Raw genomic sequence first — 26,672 nt, 5'->3', positions numbered from 1 at the left:
CTTGTAAATTGCACTTCTTGGTGCTACCAATAGAGGAAAGGCTAACAAATGTTTCAACAGGATGACAATTTTATACACTAAGAATTTTTTTACATCTTTCATATAATGCCTTTGAAATTCAGAATTAAATGTTATTTCTGAAATAGCACTACAGAACACACAGAGAGAAATTCAGTATTTTTTTCTGAAATTTAAGAAATATTTATTAAAATTAAATTGCATTTTTTATTTCAATAATACTTCCTCCTTGTAAGATGGAGTAAGTCAATGACTTTAAAACCTCTTATTCATGCATTTTCAATTTTTTTCACATACTTTACAAAAACAAATAGAGTTTACAAAATAGGTACAATCATTTAATATCTTACCCCACCCCACCCCCCCAAAAAAAATCTGGCCTGGCCACTTCTGTAGCATTTATAGCACTGCTGTTCTAAATGATACAAGGAATGAACCAAATAAATAAGGCAGCCCAAACAGAATGTTCTCAGTCTCAGGGAGAAGCTGTGTTCAAAATTATTATCTGCAAAAGCTCCATTTTGATTACTTTTGTTTTGCCCTGGAGAATACTTTAATATTCAGCTGGAAATGTAACTTCTGGAGGACAATACTGCCTACAAACTGCAAGGAAAATAAGAAAGGCAGGGTAAAGGTGAGACGCATTGCCTTACTGCCAAGACTGGGAGCCAGAGAGAGACTTCACTTTCCTAAGAAATATTCTGCACTACGACTCATTAGGGGAAAAGTCTCATCATGACACACATCGTTCCCGCTGGTTAGCTGGCTCTATGGGACCCACGCTTCACACTTTTGACACAAAATACCCATTAACCAGGAAGTTTCCTCAAGAAGACTCTAATGGAAGTCCTAACACTTGTGAATTTCTCTTACCAGGTAATGAAGAAAGCTTTCAGAGTGATCCGTAAGGCAGCGCTGATACCATTGATCAATTTATTGAAGAGGAGGCAATGAAACAGTGGGGCCACACTGATCATTTGCCCCATCTCTCTCTGCTCTGCAATGTGGGGCAGGGACCTGATTCCTGCAAATGCATCCTTGCCCTCTCTCACCAACAACCTTCGGTTGTTACAGTGGGAGGCACTGGTAGAAGACAGGTGGCAGGACAGGAGAAACTGGGTATTTTTTAGCCTCTTTCTCTCTATTAAGGCAGCATTTTCATCAATGGCTGTGACTCCTTTGCAGCTTCAGGTCCCTCTGGTTAGCTCTGCCCCAGGGCTCTGGTAAGACAGACTCTTTCACTGGTGTCTCCTGTGAACAGCAGCTTCCTGCTATAGCTAAGTTCTGAAGTGCCTCACCAACCTGTTTATTTATTTTAATAAAAACTGTGACTATTTAAGGAGTACAACATGATGATTTGTTATACATAATGAAATGATTACTACAATGAGGCTAGTTAGCGTATCTCCTCCTCACGGTCACTGTCACGTGTGGGTGTATGTGTGTGTGAGTGTATGTGTGTGTGGGTGTATGTGTGTGTGTGATGAGAGCATCTGAAATCTACCCTCTTGGCAAATTTCCAGTACTCAATACAGTGTTATTAACTATATAGTCATGATGCTGCACATTAAACCTCTTGACTTATTATCCAATCTAACTGTAACTTCTTCCCCCTTGAATGACATCTCCCCATTTCCCCTGCCTCCCCGCCTCTGGTAACCACCATTCTACTTTCTGCTTCCGTTTTTTAAAATTCCACATATAAGTGAGATCACGCAGGTTTTTTTTTTTCCTTTCTGTGTCTGGTTTATTTTACTTAGCATAATATCTTCTAGGTTCATCCATGTTGGCAAAATCTTCTTTTGAGGCTGAATAATATTCTAGTGGGCAGGTGTGTGTGCATATCACAATTTCTTTACCCACTGATCCACTGACAGACATGCTATTTTTCTTCTATCAAAAATACCTTCTGAACAAGTCCTCATCTTAAGGCCCCTCCATTGAACAACAGGGCTTGAGCCAAGTTTTCCCAGCTCAGTTCCACCTGATGCTGGAACCATGTGGATAATTTAATAAAGAAACCATCCCAAGACTTTGCTCTCTAAATAGAAAGACACACTAAGCCATAATCAGCCACAAACCTTCCACTCAGAGGATATACAGCAGGCATAGAAGTCCTGAGACAAAGAAGGTAAGAGGAAAGTAGCCAAATTTTCTTTTCTTTATTTGTCAAGTGCCCACCACTAACCAGGCAATGCACTAGGTGATGGGGCTACGAAGATGCGGGAAAGTACAAACAGCCCTGCGCCACAGTCTCCAGTCTAATGGGGAAGAGGGACATCCGTGGAAGATCATGCAAATCAGTGTAAGGTGACAACAGTGTACACTCAGTTCTGCTACAACACTTGTTTGGAAATACTGAAATTGATACATCAGGGAGCAATTTGAACATAAGGAGATTTCATGTTTGCTTATGCAGGGATTCCATCCGTGAGACACTCTGGACGAATATGCAAAACTCTGCGCCCAGCTGAAGAGAGGTAGGAATACACAAAGAGAACACAAGCACAGCCCCATTCCAGGGAACTTAGTTCACCAGGAGCCACACCCACTCGGTGATACAACTTTGCCAAGGATTTCAGACAACCCTCTGCCCATCACGTCACAAAAACCCACAAGCAGCAGCCTTTCCGAAGCCCACTTCCACACGTCAACTTCAGGTCTTTTTCAAGGTAAAATACCATATTTTTGGAAGTCTTTATCATTGCTTAATTATTCTACATGTGCAAAAGCTTACTCCCATTTTGTGCTCGTTTCCAATCTCCTTGTCTGTGTCACTGGGGAGGTTTTTGACTATTGTGCCCCTACTTCATTTCCCATAAACCCTGTGGTTTTTAATTGTGCCATTCTGTACAGCATGGTGGTTTTAAAAAAAAAAAATGTGTATGTCGCAATACAACAGAACTGACTACATTTTGAAGGAAAGGGCAATGAGGTAGCTATGAAAGCACGTACCAGAAAAAGGGGGGACAGGGGCAGGAAGAGGGAGCAGGGCACTAGTCCAAGGAACTGAAGAGAGGCTGGGGCAGGATAGCTGGAAAACAAAGAGACAGCAATGTGGTCTGGGAGGAGGCCAGAGAGCTGGAGTGGTTGAAGGAGCTGTATGTGGAGCCTGCCAGGATGGAAATTGGTGAGGGGACATGATGGTCTACCAGGAGGGAGCTGGGCACCCAGACAAGTCTCCAAAGGAAATGGTAAGCAGGCCAAATATAACACAAGGCCCCATTCTCTCTATGATAAAATACAAAATAATCTGTTTTGGGGCCAATGTGAATGGATACACATTTTGGTACATATGTATTAAATTGAGAACATCTACTTGGAAAAATTTAACTTATTAATTCTGCTACACATGCACATTTTAAAACCATACAACATGAAACAATAAATGCTGGAGAGGGTGTGGAGAAAAGGGAACCCTCCTACACTGTTGGTGGGAATGTAATTTGGTGCAGCCACTATGGAAAACCAGTATGAGGGCTCCTTAAAAAACTAAAAATAGATTTACCATATGATCCAGCAATCCCACTCCTGGGCACATATCCAGAGAAAATTTCAATTTGAAAAGATACATGCTCCCCAATGTTCATAGCAGCACTATTTACAATAGCCAAGACATGGAAGCAACCTAAATGTCCACTGACAGATGACTGGATAAACAAGTTGTGGTGTGTGTATATATATACACACATACACATACACTATAGACTACTACTCAGCCATAAAAAGAATGAAATCATGCCATTTGCAGCAACATGGAAGGACCTAGAGATGATCATACTAATGAAGTAAGTCAGACAGAGAAAGATAAATATCGTATGACATCACTGTTATGTGGGATCTAAAAAAATGGTACAAATGAACTTGTTTACAAAACAGACTCATAGACACAGAAGACAAACCTACAATTACCAAAGGGGAAAGTGGTGGAGGGATAAATTAGAGGAGTTGGGGATTAGCAGAAACAAACTACTATATATAAAATAGATAAACAACAAGGTCCTAATGTATAGTATTGGGGTCTATATTCAATATCTTGTAATAACATATAAGGGAAAGAATATGAAAAAGAATATATTTATATTTGTATAACTGATCATTATGCTGTACACTAGAAACTTTATAAATCAACTATACTTCAATAAAAATGAGAATAAAAAATAAAAATTACATAACATGAAATCAGAATGATTTTAAAAGATTGCTTTTTACACTTACACATTTCATGAAGCATTTTACTCACACCCTATACGCACCCTCACATCCTTTATATGCACTAGTGACATCAATGCTTATCTTTTCTGTGGCTACTACCCCCTTCTAATTAGTTATCTCTTTAATTATAGGTGAAATATGAGCCTGTTTTACACTTCTCTGGGCTCTGGAACTCTGGGGAGCCTAAACAAACTGCCACCTGGATTGCTCAGTGATGACTTTTAAAAGTACTAAGTGTCTGGTGGATTTAAACACTGGTCGAAAGAGATCCAATTTTGGATAAAGAATCTAAAAGGTGTGCTTAGAGACTTACTTAAAAATTAAATGCTTAAAAGAGAACCTTACATGAAAGTCTATACAGGTGATTCTCACTACATTTGGAGAGGGGGGAGGCCTTGACACACAGTGAAAAGGAAAGGCAGGTCAAAGTTAGACACTGGAGATGGGTGAGCCTTGAGGCAAACTGGAATCTGCTCACCCTGCAAAGGGGACATCAAATTCAGCGGGGGTGGGGCAGGAGCAGAGGGGAAAAGAGCAGCCCAAATATACACACACACACACACACACACACACACACACACACACGCACACATGCGCACACCCACCAAAAGCCGTATCTGTGGCGGATAGTCAGTTTGCAACCTTTGTCAATCCACACTTTCATCAACTCTGGCCTTTAAAGTTCACCCAGCTTCACAGCAGACTCCTTTGCTCTCTATCATTTCTGTCCACTGTACTCACTGCAAAACCTTTTGCAACAGGTCTGACATCAGTCCCTCCACAGGACCAGCCCCACAGTCCCCAAAGAAACAGAGGGCGGGTTATCTACATGCATAACCAGTGTGTCTGCTTCCTACCATTTGCTACAGACTGAATGGGTCCGTGTGCGTGCATATCTCTTCCTGCTTATAGTAAAATTCTATTTATTATATGTCTAAAACCCCAGAAAAATGTAAACAAACAGAATTTATAGTGCCACTCAATGGTAATTGATTTTCTTGATGTTTCTGGGAATACTCCAAGTTCCTAAAGGAACTCTAAATCATCAAAGCATGATTAACCTATGTTCAATGAAGTTTCCAAGTTTTTTTTTTTTCCTATTCTAAGATGATTCATTTAAGAAATGCTTAAATTAGCTCCTACTACACACACAGTAATGTGCTCAGCATAATGGAGAGAATCCAAATGTAAGAGAAGGTTTGGGACCTTGAAGCAGTTCTAATACTCATATGAAAAAAACTGGAACATAAATTAAGCTACAACATAACAATATTTATATTAATGCCACTCACCAACAAAGGCACTTTTCTTTCTGCACTAATATGTCCTGAGAAACTGGGCCATAAATCAAATTATATTTCCCAAAGGAAAAACGTTATAAATTATAACTAAAGGTTGTTCTCCTGATCGAGGACGTGGCATTTAAAACAATGTATGTATATACGTATACACACACACATCCAATAATATCACGTCACAAAACAAACAAGAATTGCAAGAAACCCTGGTAGCCATTTAACCTAAGTGTTCCCCAAATGGTATAATAATTACATAGAAATTATACAGTGAGAGCCAATGTACTCCAGTGAACACAAGGCACAAAAATAAACCTCTAATGAAAATGTTGATGTATCATAAATTTTACTTAATGCCATAATGCCAGCTCTGATAAACATAAGCACATCATTAACTACAGTTTTGCTTGACTTGTTGGATTTGAAAGAGGACTTTGGGGATGGCTTGATGGCCTGAGTCTTTTTATAAAAATGAGCTGATGCATTCTTTTTCTCTAGATAAATTTCCCTGCAGAGCGTCTGAGCACTCAGACTCTCTCACTGACCTTCCAGCTGACTTAAAGGGCCAGGGCAGGTGTTTCAGAAGCGTCTGCTCCTGATGGTGATGGGGGCATCCGTGTGTCTTTTCTCTCTTAAAACGACTGACCTAACATTTATCCCCTTCAATCTCTTCTCTCTCCTGAATTTTCTTAAAGGGACAGTTTCTGAACAAATTTTTTTAAATGAGGAAAAGGCAAATATAGAATAAACCTAGAGACTGCAAGCAGGTATCAAAGAATTTTGTGGGGAAACCCGACCCACCAGCAATTATTAGATAGGGGACCGAGGTTTCACTGAAAGATGATTTCAGTGATGATGCTGTCAAACAGAGCAGCTGCAAGCAGACCCTTCATTCTCTACACACTGGAGCAGGACGTTTGGTGCTAACCAGGGCATCTGTAACTGAGTACATCGTCATCTTTGTGCATTTCTTAAAACTTTGCCCCCTTTCACTTCTTTAGGCTTCAAAGTCCCCCAGAGAGGGGAACATGTGTAGTAAGCAACATTTCCCCTCATTCCCTGTAGAGTTAACATGGTATTTTCCATAAAGGATTGTTATATTCTCTACTAATAAATCCTAATTAATTTTTAATTTAATTTTTTTTTTTACTTTTTATATTTGGGGGTCGTAGGTAATTAAATTTATTTATTTATTTATATTTGTTTTTTAATGGAGGTACTGGGGATTGAACCCAGGACCTTGTGCACACTAAGCATGTGCTCTACCACTGAGCTATACCCACTCCCCCTAAATTAAACTAAATTAAATTGTCTTTTACTTCCCCACGTCTTCCTCAATTTCCAAAGGCTAATATTCCCATTTCCACTTTATTTTGGAGCTATTCATTTTGGCAAAGTGTTGTACATTTCGATCTTCTCCAGTTTCCATTTAGTCCAAAATTACCCACTTTGCTTGTCTAAATCTTCAGTAGTTATTTTGGCAGTTTTAAAACAGAGAATCCAAATGGTAAGAGGGTGGGAACTTTGCCAAGTCATTCTTGGCTTCTCTAATGCACTAGGATTTTTGTTTTAATCATCACAATAAGAAGAGACTGGGAAATGTCCCTTGGATTTGATAACTGGGAAGCAATTCATAACTTGGCAAGCACTATTTCAGTTGGAGGGGTAGGGACAGAATTCAGACTGGGTGATTTGAGGAGTGAATGCATGGTGGAGACAGTGAGCAAGTTCTACTAGTTTAAGAAAGTACAACTGGAAATAAAAGGCAAGCGATAAGGAGGTAACTGGAAAGGGAGTCAACAGCAGATTCTTAAACGGGACAAGTCCTGGGCTTGTATATAAAATACATGAACTTTTTATTGAAGTATAGTTGATTTACAATGTTGTGTTCATTTCTGGTGTACAGCATAGTGATTCTATTATACGTTTACATATTATATATATATTCTTTCTCAGGTTATTTTTAATTATAGGTTATTACAAGATACTGAATACAGTTCCCTGTGCTCTACAGTAGAACCTTGCTGTTTATCTATTTTATATACAGTAGTTTGTATCTGTGGACCTCAAACTTCTAATTTATCCCTCCTCTCTCCTTCCCCTTTTGGTAACCATAAGTTTGTTTTCTATGTCTATGTGTCTGTTCCCATTTTGTAAACAAGTTCTTTTGTGGCATTTTTTTTAATTCCACATATAAGTGATATCATATGGTATTTGTCTTTCTCTGTCTGACTTACTTAGTCTGATCATCTCTAGGTCCATCCATGTTGCTGCAAATGGCATGATTTCATTCTTTTTTATGGCTGAGGAGTATTCCATTGTACATCTATATATGAACTTCTGATGGTACATTATACAGAGCACTAAATTTTACTATGTCAACCATTGCTTCATACCTCTCCCATTTGTTTCTGTTGTTCTTGTTCATAGTTTTTCTAAATCTAGGATAATGCATAATCTGACTGGGTTACAGATTTCTCCCTCCATTACAACTGGCTCGACCTTTAGAACCAAGGGTGTGCTTTCTTTCCCAAGGCTTTCCTTCCACCCCTTCCTAATAGTCTCATTCGTTGGTTTCAGTGGAATGGTATTTCTAAGCACATGTCTGGTCCCAAGAGCTAAGAATGCTTATCCGCTTCAGGTGAACTGTTTGCCTATTCTTCCCTCTCTTCCTGTCACTTCTCGTCCTATATTTGCTATCACTTTCCTATCACTTAAAGATGTGTTCGTTTCCTTTAGGGTGTGCGTCTGTGTTTGTGGTCACATGCATGCCCTACCAAATTTCCATCATCCTATGTTCAGTTCCTAACCTTCACAGTATAAATGATTTCATACTATTTTAAGCATCTCTTAGCTTTCAGTTCTTGAGGCTGATTGACTACTTGGCTATTTCAGATGCTTTTATCTTGTAGTCATTTCCCAAACATCTATGCTTGCCAACCTTGTTGCCAAGTCAATGGATAATTCTGTCCCGGTGTACATCTCCCCACCACACTGATGTGTGCTGGACAAAACTGTTTACCTTAGATTATAAGGATTTGGGTCTCATTTTATTTAGACTGTGAGCATCACGAGTTTTCAAAACAAAGAGTTTGAGAATCAGATCAAGTTCTATGCAGACCAGTAAACCATGGGTAAACCATTCTGCCCACATTCCCAGGCTGCTGGGGAGTTTATTGTTGGTTTTAATGAACCCTGAAGAGCTTTCTTAAGCCACAGACTTTACGAAACAAAGTAAGATTTTATATTAAAGAGAATACACATATCCAGTCTTAAACACTAGCCTATACGAGCCAGAATCAGAAATAATGTTGCAAAAACTGTAATAATACATAAGGTGACAGGGAGCTCAATTTCTTCCTTCCAATGCTGAATCTACTAATCTATCAAACTCCACAGATGCAATTTTTATCTTTGAGGTATCCCTCCTTTTTTTTCTCCTACCTTCACATGAACTCCATGAAAATTCCTGAAGGGAATGGCCAATTCCTGGGTATGGCTGTACATCCCCCTGGGCCAAGGATGGTACAAGGCATATCATAGAAACACAGTGTTCTTTACTGGCTAATATTCTCCTTGAGGAACCTGGTAGGCTGGGAAGAATTAATCTATCAAAGTGGACTGAAGTCCTTGCATGCAAAATGCTAAAGAAACATCTTCCTGGTGATCTGATGTCCTCACTGTATATATCAGCTTTTCTGTAACTGGCTTAAATAGCCACACTAGCAAAGCAGCATTTTCTAGGCACTTGATGGGATGTTCAAAGGCGGCTCCTGTTCTGTAGGTTACATAGACTTGCTAATTTTTCGCTGATCTCTTTTGTTCGCAAATACTAAGTGATCTGGGATTGTTCAGCACTATATTCTTCAATAGTCATTGGAAGCCCTAGGCAGACATATGTAAACAGAATTTTATCTCCCCCTGCCCCCCACCTCCTGTAGGCATACTTCCAAGAACTGCTTAACGTGAATGAATGTCAAGGTTCTTCATCCTCAAAACAAAACAGAATTTTTTTTGGTACACTAAATCGGTCTGCGACTGAGGATGAATCATGATACGACCCTGGCATGTTGAGAAAAGAGGCCCACACTTCGTTCAGGATAACACCAACTTTTTTCAACGGCAGCTGAGCTGTTAGCCGTCACCTACTGGAGTCAGCAGAGCAGATCCAGCTAGAGGAGCAGCAAAGGGCTTGGGACTGGAAGTGATTTGTCTTCATTATTGAAAAAGAGATTCTGATACAGATGGTCCCATTCTAAACACAGCACTATAGCCATACTTTAATTCACATGTAGAAATAAAATTACTGTACCACTTTCCTCTAATCCAACATGTACCTATTATTCAGTTATTCTCTGCAAAATACTGAAGATACAAATACAAGATGCATTCTCTGCGTTTATAGAGCTCATATGTAGTAAGAGAACTAGACATATATAAATAAGGTGATTTGGGTCTGGCAAGGGCAGAGGATGCGCATGTAGTATTGTTAGAGCAGGCAGATAGCTAGATATGAGCAGAGAAAGGGGGACGCAGGCCAAATGGCAGGAACTGGGCCAAAAGGAGGGGCACGGGCCAAATGCAGGAAACCATACATCATGTAAGCGATGACATATTTTGGGGTGACAAGTGGTCTGGAGGCCAACAAAGAAAGATGGGAAAAGGCAGGAATCTCCAGTGTCCGAATGTGACCTTTGCTCATTATGCCCTCATTTCAATAAAATTAGCCTTGCAGATTAGAAGTACTCTTCATGCACCCATGACACTTCCAATCCAGACTAAGGACGAAAACGACCACCTCCCTTCAGGAAGGTGGAGCTGGGATGAAAATCAGGGAATATGACCCCAAACTCTTCCTTCCGCAATGAATATTCCACCCATTCATTTCTACACTCTGTGTAACCAACTTGCCAAAGAAACCAAGGGCAGCTGCTCACCTGAGCCTGCCGCGCCCCCCTTGAGAGTGTACTATCCAGCCCTTAATAAATCCCCACTTTACTTTTTTAACCTCCGAGTCTTGTCTCTGAATTCTTTCTGGAACGGGCAAAGAACCTGGACACGGGCTACATGGGCCGGCAACGATATCTCACCAGTTAGACGGCAAATTCCTGGAAATCAAGGCTGGGATCCTATATTTGCTTTCATCCACTCTGTGTCACAGATACAGCAGGCGCTCAGTAAATACTCTTCGAATTTATTCACACAGTTCACAAACAAAGGCGTCTTGCATTTGCCATTGGTTTGTCTTGCTGCGTGATGACAGCTTAGTTTAAAAAACAAAACAAAACCTGAAAGATAAGCTCCACTGGGGATATATTATGTCCACAAATAGTATGTTTTAATTCCACCAACTCTATAATCCACATGATATCTAATATTCATGCACATAGTATGAGATGACACAAGGAAATTCCTCCCAATGAAGTTTAGCTGTTTTTTTCTTTCCAACTGAAGCTGTGTTCTTAATATGTTTCTTTTCATAAGCAACTGAAGTCCAATTTAAGCTACACATGTAATATGCTCCCCACCACCCCCAATCCCTCTGGAAAAGACGTGGAATTATTACAATGTTTCACACTATCATGTACAGCGAACTAGAGGTTGCACTTACAAAGGAGACACAGGAGTTTTTTCAAGCTTTCCACGCAATGAAAGGCATGTCACATTCTGCCTTTTCAACTGAAACATGCCAAAGCCCAGAGGGTCGGTGACTGTCAGAAATTCAACGTGAGAAAAGCCCTTCAGATCACTGAGAAGAATGCTACCTGCCAAGCAATGAATCAAACCTACCCAAAATTACTACAATTGGATCAGAAACATCCTTTGGTGGGCCGCATGTCATTTCTGACTGCAGGAACCGTAAGAATACAGTCAGAGGACTGAGAAACATGCATCAAGTGTCAATGAGAAATTCCGGTTAAGTCCACTCTTCCATAAAGCTTATCTTCTCCCTTCTCATTCTCACTAGAGAGAAGCAGGCTGTAGGCTGTGCCCACCTCACATGCATCAGGCTACAGGTATACACCAGCAAACCAGTGGAAACAAAACACGATAAACAGCAAAAAACACTGGGATTGTTTAGCCTGGACGCAAGAAGCGGGCGGTGATTTCATCACGCACGTGAAGAGTTGGAAAGCGGGAGCAATCCGGAAATGCTCCATCTTCCCCAAGCGAAAGGCAGATGGGATTCATTTTTTGACAGACAGATACAGAGAAATCTTCCTATCTTACAGGTTTTAAGAGTAAATGTGTTCCTGAAAAAAAGTCACGGAAGTGCTTTAATTTTTTTGAGAGAGATTATTCATGCTGGTATTTAAGGGCAAAATTAATAACCAGCTGAATGGCCTCACATAGGCAGACTGACGGTGGACGCCATGGAAGGAAACTTGGTAGCCAATAGACAGCAGAAGAGTGGAACTGTTCATAGTCCGGGTTCTGGTCATGTCCCACATGGTGGCCACCAGCCACATGGGCTACTACGCATGTAAAACTGGCTAGTCTGAATTGAGATGTGCTTGTAAGTACAAATTACAGACTGGATTTTAAAGACTTGGTACAGCAAAGATCTAAACCATCTCATTAATAATTTTCTTATAATTGATACATTTTGAAATAATATTCTAAATATATTAGTCAATAAAATATAGTATTAAACAAACTTCAATGCTTTTTTTCCCCTTTTTTAGAATGTGGCTACTAGAAAACGTAAGATTGCATATGGGAATTGTATTTGCTGCTTGCATTTCAGTTCTATCAAATGGTGCTGCTCTAGAATTAGTATCCGGATGGCAACAGAGACTGACCTGGAGCAAGTAACTTACTGTTTCTGCATCTACAAAATGGGACTAATAACCAAAAAGAAATCAAGAAATGCAAATCAAACTACATATCACCTCACACCAGTCAGAATGGCCATCATTAAAAAGTCTACAAATAATAAACGCTGGAGACGGTGTGAAGAAAAGGGAATCCTCCTTCACTGTTGGTGGGAATGTAAATTTGTGCAGCCACTATGGAGGACAGTATGGAGGTTCCTTAAAAAACAAAAATAGACTTACCATATGATCCAGCAATCCCACTCCTGCACATGTACCTGGAGGGAACTCTAATTCGAAAATATACATGCACCCCAACGTTCACAGCAGCACTATTTACAACAGCCAAGACATGGAAACAACCTAAATGCCCATCAACAGATGACTGGATAAAGCAGTTACACAATGGAATACCACTCAGCCATAAAAAAGAATAAAATAAGGCCATTTGCAGCAACATAGATGGACTTGGAGATTCTAAGTGAAGTAAGCCAGAAAAAGGAAGAAAAATACCATGTGATATTGCTTCTATGTGTAATAAAAAAAGACACAAATGAACTTATTTACAAAACAGAAACAGACTTACAGACATAGAGAACAAACTTACAGTTACCAGAGGGTAAAGAGGGGAGGAAGGAATAAATTGGGAGTTTGAGATTTGCAGATACTAATGAATATAAAATAGATAACAAGTTTATACTGTATAGCACAGGGAACTATATTCAATATCTTGTAGTAACCTATAACAAAAAAGAATATGAAAACATATGTACATGTATGACTGAAACATTATGCTGTACACCAGAAATTGACACAACATTGTAAACTGACTATACTTCAATTTTAAAAAAATCTACTCCAAGGATTTTGAGAGGGTTTCATAAAGTAATATATGTAGAACAGTATCTGGTACATAGTATATGCTCAATGAATTTGTTAATACTATCCCGTGCACACATCCTTTCTGCAGATCACCATGACATGTATGTGCTAGTTCTCTGTTTGAACCCCCCAAAGATGGGGAACTCCGATTTCCTTGAGAAAGCCTATGGCATTTCTAGACTTCTCTGAATGTGAAAAAGTTTATTCCTGGAATGAGTAAAAAACCTCTCTTTACAACTTTGAATCTTATGAGTATGACTGTGCCAGAGGCAAAGAGAGAAACTGGTCATATTCCAACACTACATTTCTATAGAAATTGTTGAAAGACTTTGGTTGGAAATGAGGATATTATATATTCCCATGGAAGTTCATGTCAAGAGACCTAGTGCTGATCCAGCAAAACCCCTTTAAGAAACTGATCTTCAAAAACGTGATTTATCATACATGCTTCACCAAAGAACCACCCTTCTCTTCTTATCAAAGGTGTCCCTTTTGACCAAGGACACCCTGCTGTCGGGAGGCACATGGAGCAAAGACAGACAAGGACACAAACCTGAGCAGATGGCTCAGCCCAATCACAGGAGTGGCCAAGGCCACTGCCAATCTACCCAGTCACATCTGAAAACTAGTCTTCCCCTTTTCCTGCTCTTTGTGCCAGTTTCAAAAGCTAACGCTTTGCATATTCAAGTATTTAGCGAAACAGTTCTATCTTAATGATAAGCCATTAATGAAAAGGAATATGATATGGATTTCCTAAGCATGTCTGGATTTTTTTTTTTTTAATGGAGTTACTGGGGATTGAACCCAGGACCTCGTGCACACTAAGCACGTGCTCCATCACTGAACTATACCCTCCCTGCTGTCTGGGTTTTCTGAATTTTCCAGTGGTTCCTCAGGAAGCCCACTTTCATACACAAACATCTCAAGCTCTTTACAATTCTAAGAGTTTGTAATCTTCATATATTAGGTCTGTGCCAAGTGAAAATGCAGCTCTTTCCCTATTTCCAAATGACACGTCTACCCCCAGGTAGAAGTGATTCAGCAATGCTCTTCCTGTCAGTCATCTCCATCCTCCATCGTGTGTGGAAGCTCTGACAGACGGCGAGCATCAGTGCTTGTATATGTGTGTTGTGTTGCGTGTGTTTGTGTGCGCGCACACGCACTCTTATATTCCAGTAGAAGCTAAGATTAAACTTGCTGACCCAAACTTTAGGCTCCAAGGCAGTCTGGTGTATCAGAAGCCCAATGGGTCTTGCAGAGCAACAGCCTGAGTTGCAAATCTTGATGCTGTGGTTTACCAGCTGCACTGGTGGCTTCTTTTACACCATGTGCCTAAGGTCCATCAGCTTCCCTTTTTAGTATGAAAAATGAGGCTAGATAATGGAAACCACTGTGCAACATTATTAAAAGGATTAGACATGCTGATTGTAAGGCACCTAGCCTGGTACGCAGGCTGTCGTAGATAATCAGTAACTGGTAGCCATTGTTGTTGTCTTCCCGGATATTGCTAAGTCTTGCCCCGGAGATCCTCAAAGGGCTATTGTCACCCTGCTGTCCATCACACTCTACTCTCTAACATGTTCTAGAATTCTCAGCAGAGAGTTGTGCTCTTCCTCATTCAAGTCCTCTACTATCAGAACTGCACAAGTAGATGCTAATAAGAAAATAGATTCGATCAAACATTAAAATTAGAATTTACCACCTGAGTTGTTCGGACAGAAAGAGGGCATAACCAGAGAAAGCTCAGTGAAGTATAATTAAAACTGGGTCTTGACTAACAGGTAGGATTTGGGTAACGGGGGCTGTGGTGGAGAAAGAAACAATTGCGGTCTTTTGAAATCGGTGTGGGTCTTGCGGGTGGGTGACTTAAGGGAGACAGGCCTGATAGTGGAAGGTGGGTAACAGAAAGTTAATGGCTGTCGTGAGTAAACTGGATATGGGACCTGGAACACCATTTTTTTCTGTTCAAAAAAGAAATGTAAGTTGTGTTTTTCAGGGCCCATTCAGCAGTGTTTCATTTTAACTAGAAAAGATCCAAGAGAAAGCACCAAAGAACTTTCCTTACAGAGTCTGCAAGGTCATCACCATCCCCTTCCTCTCCCTCATTGGCTAAGAAGATATTCTAGCTCAGAATGTGTTAGTTCAGGTGCAATGAAGCCCCGTTAACAATACTGAATCACAAAAATGAATGGAAGTCGATACGAAATAAATTGAGTTAATTCTGAAGACCAGAAATGGAGATGGAAAAAATAATTACTTTTTCCCCCAAAGAAAAAAGACTTGTTGAACTACTCCCACACACATAGGTTTTAATTAAGTGGTCTGAGACAGCCGTGGGGCAGAAGGACGTACTGCTACAGCAGGTGGCGGGGTCAGAAGCTTGGCTCTGCCTCATACCACGAGTACGACCTACCATGCCTAGTGACGGTTTGGGGGCCAGCGGGGGTGGGGGGCACGAATTACACTGAACGTAGTGTGGCTTTATAGGAATTGATGACTCAACTGAAAGAGGTCTAGGTTCTTTGGGCTCTTTGGTAATATAAATATATGCAAATAATAACATTTAAGTGTTTTTTAACAGATATAAATGTTAAACTTAAAGTAAAATGTAAATTTAAATAATTTCATGTTCAACTACTTCATAATGCCAGTGGTTGCATTTATTCATGTTATGAGTAAAAGTGTCAAGGGATGGATACCAAAAATATTTACTGAGTGGTAGGGCTCAATCACTAACCAATCAGAACAGTGTCCCCCTCCCTGGGGCAGATCCCCAGCACCCCCAACACCGCCCCGCCACACCAAGTGGTTGGTGACTGTCTTACTGGCTGTAACAAGAGATGATCTAAGAGGTGTCATGGCCATAGGACTGAGGTGGTAGCGGGGCCTTCACAGGGCTTAGAATAGCATCCGTTTACCTACTGGTATACAAGTATTTCAATATTTTTACAACCAGTAAGTCTGTATCAGTGTACACCAGCCAAATCACCCAGAATATGTCTAATGTACGCATGAAAGGCAGAAATCAATAGGGGAACACCCAGGAGCAAACTCTGTAAGGAGAGATTACTATAAGCCTTAGTCTTACCATAATTAAAATCTTTCCTTTGTGTGTGTTACATGGTATGGTTTTAAAAATAACCACCTGAAAGAACCCAAAATTCAAATATGCATCACTCCAAAACTACAGTCTAAGACCAAGGCAATGGTGCTTGAGTCCCATGAAGTTGAGAGCTTTTCTCAACACTGCTATTCTTCCAGAAGTAATGAGCTGTTCGCTAACATAACACTAGGGCACAAATGTGCAGCTAACCCTCACGCAGACAAGTGGAACGCAGCAGCTTCTTTCTCTCCAGTCAAGGCACTGAAGGATCATTTGTGCATTAGTTACTTAAGATACTGTTTTTAGCTGCAGCATATTTAATTACAAGAGGCTCATAATTAAAATATACCTAGAGAGGCAAAATCAAAAGCAAGTATCATGTTCCTTGCTACAAAATACCTAAGTTCAACAATGATCACCTTTATTCCACGTAGGAAATATCTCCGCATTTTCACCGATCTTCACATTTAGGTCAGTGTCCAACCTTTTCTAATAGGAAGACCTCTCTTTTTCAATTTCAAAAAATTCTAGATTCCCACATCACAGGAAAAAAAAAAAAAAACACCTGCAAATTACCTACTGACCAAAAGCTGGGATGAATAAATGTTAAATGAACTGTGTTTTATGCATCCCAAGAGCATATCCATACTCCTAAAATGTAGTAGTTTTTATATGTGCTGGATGACTTAACTGTTCAGTTTACAAACCAAGCTTGGGTTGACCTCTCCATCCCGGCAATAAGCCTGCGCCCCAGCCAGCAGTGAAGATGCTCTATTTTACAGTATCTCCAGGTCTGGTTTTAGAAATGGACCAAAAGACATGGAGTAATTAGGTTTCACTAATCGTCTGTTATCCCCTTCAAATGAATTGCTTGATCAAGAAGCTATGGAATCCCCATAATAAATAATGAGTGGATTACAACCCATCAAAATAACCAAATATCTGTATTTTGCTTAATTGGCCCACTCCAGGCAACACGGCTCAGGATGAAAGTGTAATCCTACGATTCAAGGACTGTGATCCCTATTTCCTCCTCAGTCAAAAGCTACGTACAAACTGACAGGGAACTGCGCCTAATCCTCTCTGGCTTGCTTTCACAAACAGCTACTGTTAGCTCTTATAAATAACCATCCATTAAAATGCTAGTCGAAACATCAACAAAATAATCCCAATTAACGAGAAATTTTGAAGGGTGAACACAGTGTTTATCACCTTGGAGCAAGGGTGCCACACACTCACATCTGCAGAACACTGATCCCATTCAAACTCACAATTTCTAAAATATCTAGAATTAAAAGTGAAGTTTAAAAATACTACTTTCACGGGTTTAAGGTGTTAATTATCACTTGGATATTAATCCTGTTAACAGCACTAAATTAAGGACCTGGGTTATATTTAGGAAGCCGCCTTGTGTTAAAGTGAATGCAGCTGCTTCTTTTACAGTTATATTCTGGGAAAACGTCTCCTTCTAAAAACATAAAGCACTTACATGCAATTCATATTCAAACAATCCAAAAGGATGTTAAAGTAGCTCATGTAAATAACTGTTGATACTGTAATAGCCTCTAGTTAGTCAAAGACCCATCCTTTATCCTTCACCTGTAGAGTGTCTCTGAAGCTGTACTGTTAACAGTGCTGTACTTTTCTTCACCAAGTAGAGCTGTCACTGCTTAGACTCTTTTAATCAGTTTGTCTTGATCATGTGCTTCATATACTATCTCATTTGTCATTTCTACTCTAAACTCAATAGGACCAGTCAACTGTTCTTCATCATTCTATTCAAACTTTTGAAACGATGTCATTATTTTCCTGCGTAATCTTTATAAAGGAGTGTAACACAGCAAAACTGCAGTTTGGGCAATTTTTTTTTTTTTTGAAAGAATCAAATGACTTCAGCTTCAGTTTGTGAAGTATAATCAAAATGAGTTCCATGCCTTGGAATTTGTCTTGTTTGGACACTCCCCTCCCACTAACCTAGCTCTTATCTTTTTATTCTGTTTATTCAGTCTGTTATTTAAGGACAAACTTTTTCTGAAACATATTAATGAAAGAATTATTCCTTCAGAAACAGCACCTGCAGCAAGAAGACAAGGTCCTTCAGAGCCTTTCTGATGAAGTACATTTTAGCAGTACCATTTTTCTCAAATTCTTTACCTTCATTCTCTCAACAGGCACACTCAGCACAGAACAGAGAGGCACCTTTAGTTGCCAATTTATTAATGTCAATCCTCAAACAGTGGAGTCTGTGTTTATCCTGTTTTTATCATCAGTAATTACTGTCTACCCATCTAACAGTCTGTTTCTTAGCCCTTCAACTATTTAACAAGCAACAACTTTCTTAAAAACAATAGGGGGAAGCGGGTACTGCGGGGTACTGAGGACTAGGAAACACTGTAAAGATAATTTTTCAAGTATTGACTTAAATATTAATGTATACATAAAGTAAGCCAACTTATTATGAACCCTCAAAGTGGACTATCAAAATCTACCAGCAGCAAACATTTCCTAGACTACACAACTCCAAGTACTCACCGTGGGTGATCTCAAATCTTCAGAAGTCTGAACGGTTTGGAGGTGTTCAGAGCGGCTGGGACTGTTTGTGGGAATGAGCAAACATCCCATCCCACATTTCTGAAATCAACAATTGTATCTGCATATGTTGCTATAGGATTAGGAGAATTATCTTCAGAATTCTTTTTCACTAAAATTCGCATGAAGAAGAGTTTCTATTTTACCTATCCAGAAGGTAGGTAAGAAAAACTCAATGCCCAGGCACTGTAAGAAGTCAATTTTAGGTGTCTTCCAATCTACCCCTACAGTTCATCTACCCACAGAAAGCAGAAAACTGGTCATATTACGTTTTAAAAGAAGGCTGCTGGTATTAACGGCATCAAGGTTTGTAAACAACAGTGCATCAGAATGAAGCCTCAAGACAGATACTTTATACAGCTTTCCACCCACAAGTGCAGGAGCTTTTCTCTTATCACTAGATAGGACTTCTTGATTTGGTTAGGAACATCCTAGGTGGCTTTCACAGAGCCTTAACCATCAGTTGTAGTATAGTCCACAGCACAAAAAGGCCTCCCTGGAGATCACCACCTCCCAGTTACCCAAGAAACCATTACTGTCCTGGGAGATACATGTATCACTTTGACATCCAAAGATTGCCTGGTAAAAGGAAACTCCAGATGCACATGTGCACACGTGCACACACTCAGATACACGCACACCAGAGCATGGCTGGCATGCACCCTGCCTGCACGGGTTACCATTTCCATGATAATAGAGCACCTCCAGGTGCACTCCCGAAAAACACCAAGAAGCCAGGTTGTCATTTACAAAACCACGAATGCACTGTAAAGGTGGGAAATGGCAGACTGCCAGCCGACCACCCTGTAAACGAACAGGGCACCAAATAACTCTGGCGTCTCCCACAGAACATGCCAACGTACATAATCTTAGTCACTTCCACCTTGACCAAGAGGAATTAAATTACAATAGTTCTTAAGGGATGCTCAGAATAATTCCAAGAAAAAGTATCATTAGATCACGCGCCCTTCCCGGAATTAAAGTTTTTTTCCTTGTATTTAAGAGATGGAGAGCTTAACGCCCCCTCCCCAAACACACACACCACAAGCTTTCCAACTTCAAGACTCAAAGTATTCGGACTTCAGAAAGCGGAGAGTTCATTTGCATATTCAAGTAACTTTAATACCACAGAAGTGTTAGAAAGGAAAGGTGACAGGAGCCTATGGGTGATGCTTTAGAAATTGCGCGCGTCCTCCTCCATGCCCCTCACTCTTGTGCCCTGTTCCCAGTTTTCTCTTGATAAACAGCGTGGTGTCATGCCAGAACTGCAAGTCCCATTCTCCCCAGCTCGCCTCTCGCTCCCCTAGGGGACACTAGAAATGTGAACTGTTGTTGCAGCCTCCTGACACTCCACTGATAAATCAGAGGAAACTGCAAAACTTCTGGGCTTGCTCGGCTATCCTCCGGGGGCACTGAATGCCCAGAATGCCCACGAGCAGGTTTGCTACGGAAAGGGAACCCTCAGTCAACCTGTTTGCAAAGCCCGCAGAACTCCCCCGCCCTCCCCTCCTAGGCTCAGAGGCTGCCGAAGCAGGACAGGGGACCCCCTAGCTCCCCTCACCAGTACCCACAAAATAAGCTGGAAGGGAACAGGGCTCCTGCTGCCCCAAACCTAAGGCTCGGTCCCTTTGCCGGCGGTCTGTGCCCAAGTCTCTGCGTGGGGTCCCTCCACCTTCCCAACCCAGGGGACTCCGCACGCTGCGCCCGGCCAGTCCGTCCTTTCCTCAGCCTCAAGCCAGAGGCGTCCAGGAAGCTCCGCTCGCAAGTTCCAGCGTCTGGCCGAGAGAAGGGGTGAGGGAGACCGCCCAGGGGGAAAGAGCAAAGTCTGCGCCCCCGGCCCGCCCGCCTCTCCGGGCCGCTGCCACCTCTCGCCCGCGCCGGCCAGGGGTCGGGTATCCCCCGCTCCGGACGCAGCGCGGCCGCACTCACCCGCCTCGCCGGAGACGCCGCCGCAGCCTCTGGGAGCCGCCGAGCCCCGAGCTTCCCGAGCGCAAGAAAGATGGTGGTGTGCGTCGGGAGACCACCCATTCCAGCGTCTGGCAACCCGGCGGCGACTCTGGCTCCTCAGCACTGAAGGAAGAGGAGGAGGAGGAGGAAGGCACGGCGCAGTCGGACGCCATCTGCTGTACACCTCTGCGCTGCCATTGGCTGTCTGGTGCGTCCCCGGGAGCCGCGGAGCGAGGGCCACGGGGAGCTACCTTGCGCCTCGCCTCCCCCGGCAGCTGCGCCCCGCCTCCCCTCGCTTTTCCCTCCTCCCCTCGGCCTCCTCCTCCCCCCGCCCGCCGCCCCACCTCCTCCACCCCTCCGCCCAGCGCGTGCAGCCGCCGGACCCTCGGCTCAGCCCTGCTCCCCGGACGAGAGCCGCGGGCGCCCTGGCCTCAAGCTCGGCTCCTCCGCTTCCTGCGACTGTTTTCCGCAACTTTGAAGCTTCGGGGTGCAGATGCGGACCGGATGAAGGGACTCCCCAGCTGGCCCGAGCCTGGGGTACCTAAGCCTCTGATGGCCGGGGCCAGGGGCGAGCGCTTTGCGCCTCGGGTATCCAAGAAGTGATAGGGAAGAGGGAGGGAAAAAAAGAGTAGGGGTGCTTTACTCCCCATTTAAAACCCCGAACCTCTCCCCAACACACACACACATACACACGCAGACCCATCAAACCCGCAGATCCCATCCGTAGCCTGGTGTTCCTCTGCAGTCCCCGAGCGCGAGAGGGCTTCAGTTTAACAGGGGAAAAGACAAAGAAGATTCCAGCGGGATACGTGGGAAAAAAGAAAAACGGGGAAAACTGGGGATAACTCGGGGGGAACGCCAGAAGCTGAGTCCGCACCTGCCTGGACGTGCCTCTGTTGACAGGCTTCCAGTGACTGTCAGCCCACGCCGCCCAAAGCCTGGGAAAACCCCCAGCTCTGGCTTCTTTTTTGAAAAGGTTTGTTGTCCAGGACGCAGAAGGCAGGGAGGGGGCTGCGCTTCGTGTGGGTGGGGGAGGGGAGGGAGCGTCTACGGCAACTGGGCGGTGGATGCCGGGCGGGGGGAGAAGGCGAGAGTCGAGTCCGACCAGGTGAGGCAGGAGTGCAGAGAGCACGTGGGCAGGCTGGGCGCAGTCACAGGTCTGAGAGTCCTTTGCTTACTCTCTGACACTTGTTCCAAACCCTCCCGGTTTCTGACACCTATGGTCTAGGAAACTTCTTGATTTTGTTTAGAGAGATGAAATTTCTTCAAAAGGGAAAAGGAGGGGGAGCATGAGGACTACATATTACTAATTACAGGATATTTTGCCTGTCATATCTCTTTAAATGTGTGAAGCCAGCGACAGCAGGGATTGTATCTTTTCTGTTTGATCCAATGCTTGGCACACCACGGGTGCTTAAAAAGAAGCAAAATAATCCTGAGAAAATTAAAGCTTGATGTCACAGCGCAAATTAGATTTAAGAGATAAGTAGAGCAGTTAGGGTTGTCACAGGGAAAAAAATTAAAAGCATGTAAGTACCATTGGACAGGGAAACATGAATATGATTGTGAGGGGTTCAGATCCATCTAGCTATGGGACTGGATTCTGAAAGCTGGAAAGAGAACCCACCTTACTTAATATTTTAAACAGCAATTTCTGTTCTCCCAGCGAACACTGGCACCACACTTTAGGTTTTGCCCTTCTTTCTGACATCACTGTCTTAAATCAGCTGCCATCCAAATCCTAGAATATTTCCCCAAATCCAAGACCATGATTTATTACTCCCAAGAAATAAAATGTCAGTCCCCTGAGACTGGGGAAAGAGAAACTGGTCCATTATGTTTTATTTAATCTCAATATGTACAGATCAATAGCCAATGAGTCTCATTTTATGTAACTTCAGGAACAACAGCCAAAGAAAAACATTTCTGTCTTCCTGAACTGTTACGTCCTGGCTTCCCCAATTTCAGTCCTCCCAGAAGCGATACAGCATTCTGAGACCATAACCCATGCACGCATCCATGTGGTAGAAAGATCTGTGTTTGAAACCCTTCTGGAAAGGGGCCATCAAGGACCCACTTCTGAGTATGCCATTTATGCACAGCTTTATAGTTACGTATCTTCCTCCCTCTTCAGACAAAATCGCAATGATACCTATGTTTTTCTTTAGGCTAACAATTTGGTTGAAATGTGCATTTTAATTTGATATACTGGCCCATCTCTTTAACCTCTCGCTCTATGTCAGTGATCATTATGGTACTCAAAAATATTTTCATTCTTAATGTGTAACTTTAATCCTCTGTTGCATTGTTTGTATTTGGTCTTCTGTATTTTGAATCTAGATTATAAGAGGTAATAGCTGCATGGCAGTTATGTCCTATACACTGGGCTTCTTAAAATCAAAAATAAATAATTCATAAGAATAAAATCTAAATTATTTCTAAAATACAAAGAACCATGAATTAAGCATTGCTACCTTTTGTTAGTTTACTGACTCCTTTAAACTACAAAATAGTCACTCTTCATTTACGTGCTATGTCAACAAAAGGTATTTCAGTATAGTTAAATACTATAAGTTGCCTGAACTTTCTCTAACATTGTTCAATTGCATACAAATCTGGCAGAAGGAAAAAGCAGACCATTCTAGCTCAAATTCCCAATTTATATTTTAAATATACATTTTACTGATAATATGAGTTTCCTGCCAAGAGAGTCAGCTTTGGTTCTTAATAAAAGCACTGCCCTCAAAATATAGATTAGGTTAGAAACACTGAAAGGATAACCTAGGCAGGTGAAGAGATATTTTCAGCAAAGATTGGCAGGGAGGGACTTTGGGGGTAAACAAAGAAAGGCTATGAAAGAATGTAGCCCTAAAAATAGGTGTCGTTATTATGTGTAAGGAATAGATCACTATTGCAATGTGAAGAACAAACTGAAGAGTATAAATTCACATAACCCTACATATACAGATGCCAAAGGCTCCAATCCCCTCTAGGCTTCCAGGGAGGATGAAACAAAACAACAGAACAATAGAAGAGGAGAAGAGGTTGGAGGAGAAGGTCTCTTGAGACCTAGTTACTAGTGAGAGCCAAGGGGGAACCACAGAGGAAAGCAACCCTATACTCTCCAAATATCATTGGAGTTCCTTTTGGTTTTGTGTGTGTTTGTCAATTTTTTTTTTCTGAACATGATCTTCCCCACAGAGTCTAACAAGCTTGGATGAGAAAGTACTATGTAAGTAAAACAGAGAAACATCAGAATTAAAGGAATAAGAGATAAAGAAGGCATGCAGGTAAAGGAGTCTGATTTAAAATCAGAGAGAGAAATGCAAGCCTGAGCCAGGATTTTGGACTCTCCACCCAGGAAGTCACTGCCCAGTTCCCCATTAGCCCCTCCGCTAAAGCAATGAATTGAGTCAAAGGCTCAGTCACTTTGGGAGGCAACGCGGGAGGAGGGGGAAGGGAAGAACCACAATTGTGTCGTTTACACAATTCATTTCAGGCCAATTCCAGGTTGGATGAGAGTCCATGGCAAATCTGAACATTTTTTTTCCTGCCAAAAAAGAGCATTTAATCCTGGCAGACAAATGTAAGTTTTGAGCTTGGTCCAGTAATTTGATTTTGATGTGTCAACATCTTGAAATACAACGTAAAGATAATGTATTGAAAAGTAGTGTAGTGGAACTCCTCTGGCTTCTGGCCCAGCTCAGTCCCTCGGAGGGGCTCACACTTTTCCAGTGGACATAGCCTTCACCAACCTAGTTAGTCCTGAAGCGTCAGCTTCAGTCATTCATTCAGCAAGATATTTGTTGAATGTCTGCTATGTCCCTGGCACTGTATCACATGCTGGTTGTCCGGGGACGCAGCGGCCTGAGTCCTTGCCCTCACAGAGTTTACAATTGAATGGGGATGTCAGACAATAAACAAACTGGTATACACATTGTTATAAACCTATAAAATAAAAGAAACAAGTTTTGTGGAAAAGCAACGTAGGAGAGGGGAATAGAAAGGAAGGATTAGGCTCAGATGGGATCTCTCAGAGGAAATGATGTTTAGGCTGAGACCCAAAGGATAAGAGGTAAATAACATTTAGTGAAGATGTTGTAGCCCTTAGGCATCAGGCTAAGTTCTTTGCAAGCATTATTGACTCATCATAGCTAGCCTAGGAGGTAGGCACTGTGATCAAGGCCATTTTACAATAGAGACAGGGAGAGTTTAAGCAGTATATTCAAAGGCACATGGCTAATAAGTAGCAAAGCTAGGATTTGGCCAGGCAGTCTTTACTGTGTACCTTTAACCCCTAAGATGCATTGCATCCCATATACGTAGACATCAGCCAAAAGGGCTTACCAACCTGTAGCCAGTGGATGGTTTTAACTCTGAGGGATATGACGTAATTTAGACTTTTCAAAGATCACCTGTGTGCTTTGCAGAGACAAACAAAGCAGCAAGAGTGGAACAGTTGTCCAGGCAAGAGATGAGGGTGGCTTAATGGAAAGGGAAAGGACTATACAGGCTGATGGGTATTTGGAAAACCTTGTCCATCTCTTCATTTTTCCTTCTTCCTTCCCACCTCTCCCCAAGGCTGGCATCCAGGTGTTTACCTTAGGACCCAAAATCCTAAATTCTTGACCTGAGTCACTGGATCTTGGGTCTGCTTTCTTGTCATGTGTTTGTAGTGTGGACTGGAAGAAGAGCGATGAGCCCTTCATTTGGCCAGCTCTCGGACCTTTGTTTCTGAGCACTTCCCAGGATCCCACCTCCATGCCCAGTGTTATCTGAGTCCTCTATTTGCTGCTTGTCCTCCAATACTATTTATTGACCAAGAGATCTAGAGTGTGACCATCCCTTCTTCCCTACTACTTTCTAACATCACCAAGCCACAGCAATATCAGGAGAGGCAGTCACTCAGTCCACACTAAACAAGAAAACCTGGGCAGGCAACCTCTATATATATAAGAAACAACTCTGATTAATTTGGAAACCATAAAACCCCTGGAGTGACAAGTTGGATCACGTTCATAATGACTTGGTTTGTAAAGACCAGGTGTTATGTAGATTGGAGCTTGTTATTATCCAAAGCTTTGGCAACCCTAATCCTCTTCTACTGGGCACAAAGCCAGACAATACTCACAGGCCTGACTTTGATGAGATAGGCACGAGAGCCTCGATCTTCAATTTGCTGTTTTCCAAGGACACTGGACTATCTGATGGGCAGCGGGTCCCTTTACTGGTAGAAAGGATAGAAAACATTGGAAAATGACAATACTGCCAACAGATTGCAAGCTACGGTGTTCATCAGTGTGGTACTTGGGGTGGAACAAACAGGAGAGGGTTTTCTCGTTTCTTACTCATTTAAACTATAAGACCCAATTATCTAGGAAATAAAAATCCCCAACACAGATGATGATGAAAAAAATTATACACGGAAACTTCATAACTAAAGCTTGCTAGCATCTTCATCTTAGATTCTGAATTACATCATTTTCCTTGGTGCTCCCTCATTGATTCTCCATCTTTTCCCATATTATGTGCTAGCTTCCTGAAATACTCTTTGTCATATCACTTTGATTCGCAGGAACCTACTCTTCTCTTCATCTTGTCACTTGGTCCCTTCATCAATATCAGCTCCTCCGAAAAGCCTTCCCTGACCCTCCCCTATAGAAAGAGGATGGTGGGTTCCATCTCTCTGTGTCTCCTTATGTTGCCTGAATGGACTCACAGCATTTATCACAATTAGAAATTTTGCTGTGCCATTGTTTCAGTGTTTATTACCTATCTTCTTATCAAAAATGTAAGCCCCATAAGGAC

General features: G+C 41.9%; 1 protein-coding gene across 1 annotated transcript in view; it reads right to left on the bottom strand.

The window, feature by feature from the left end:
• Positions 1–21,140, bottom strand: part of THSD7B (thrombospondin type 1 domain containing 7B) — a 764,170-nt gene extending 743,030 nt beyond the window's left edge. The window contains exon 1 of the mRNA XM_064484730.1: positions 20,847–21,140. The gene's annotated coding sequence lies outside the window, so the exon portion shown is untranslated. The remainder of the gene's footprint in view (positions 1–20,846) is intronic.
• Between the last annotated feature and the right edge of the window lie 5,532 nt (positions 21,141–26,672).

The sequence above is a fragment of the Camelus dromedarius genome, chromosome 4 (genome assembly GCF_036321535.1).
Source record: "Camelus dromedarius isolate mCamDro1 chromosome 4, mCamDro1.pat, whole genome shotgun sequence".
NCBI lineage: Eukaryota > Metazoa > Chordata > Mammalia > Artiodactyla > Camelidae > Camelus > Camelus dromedarius.
This window is presented reverse-complemented; position numbering and strand designations above follow the sequence as displayed.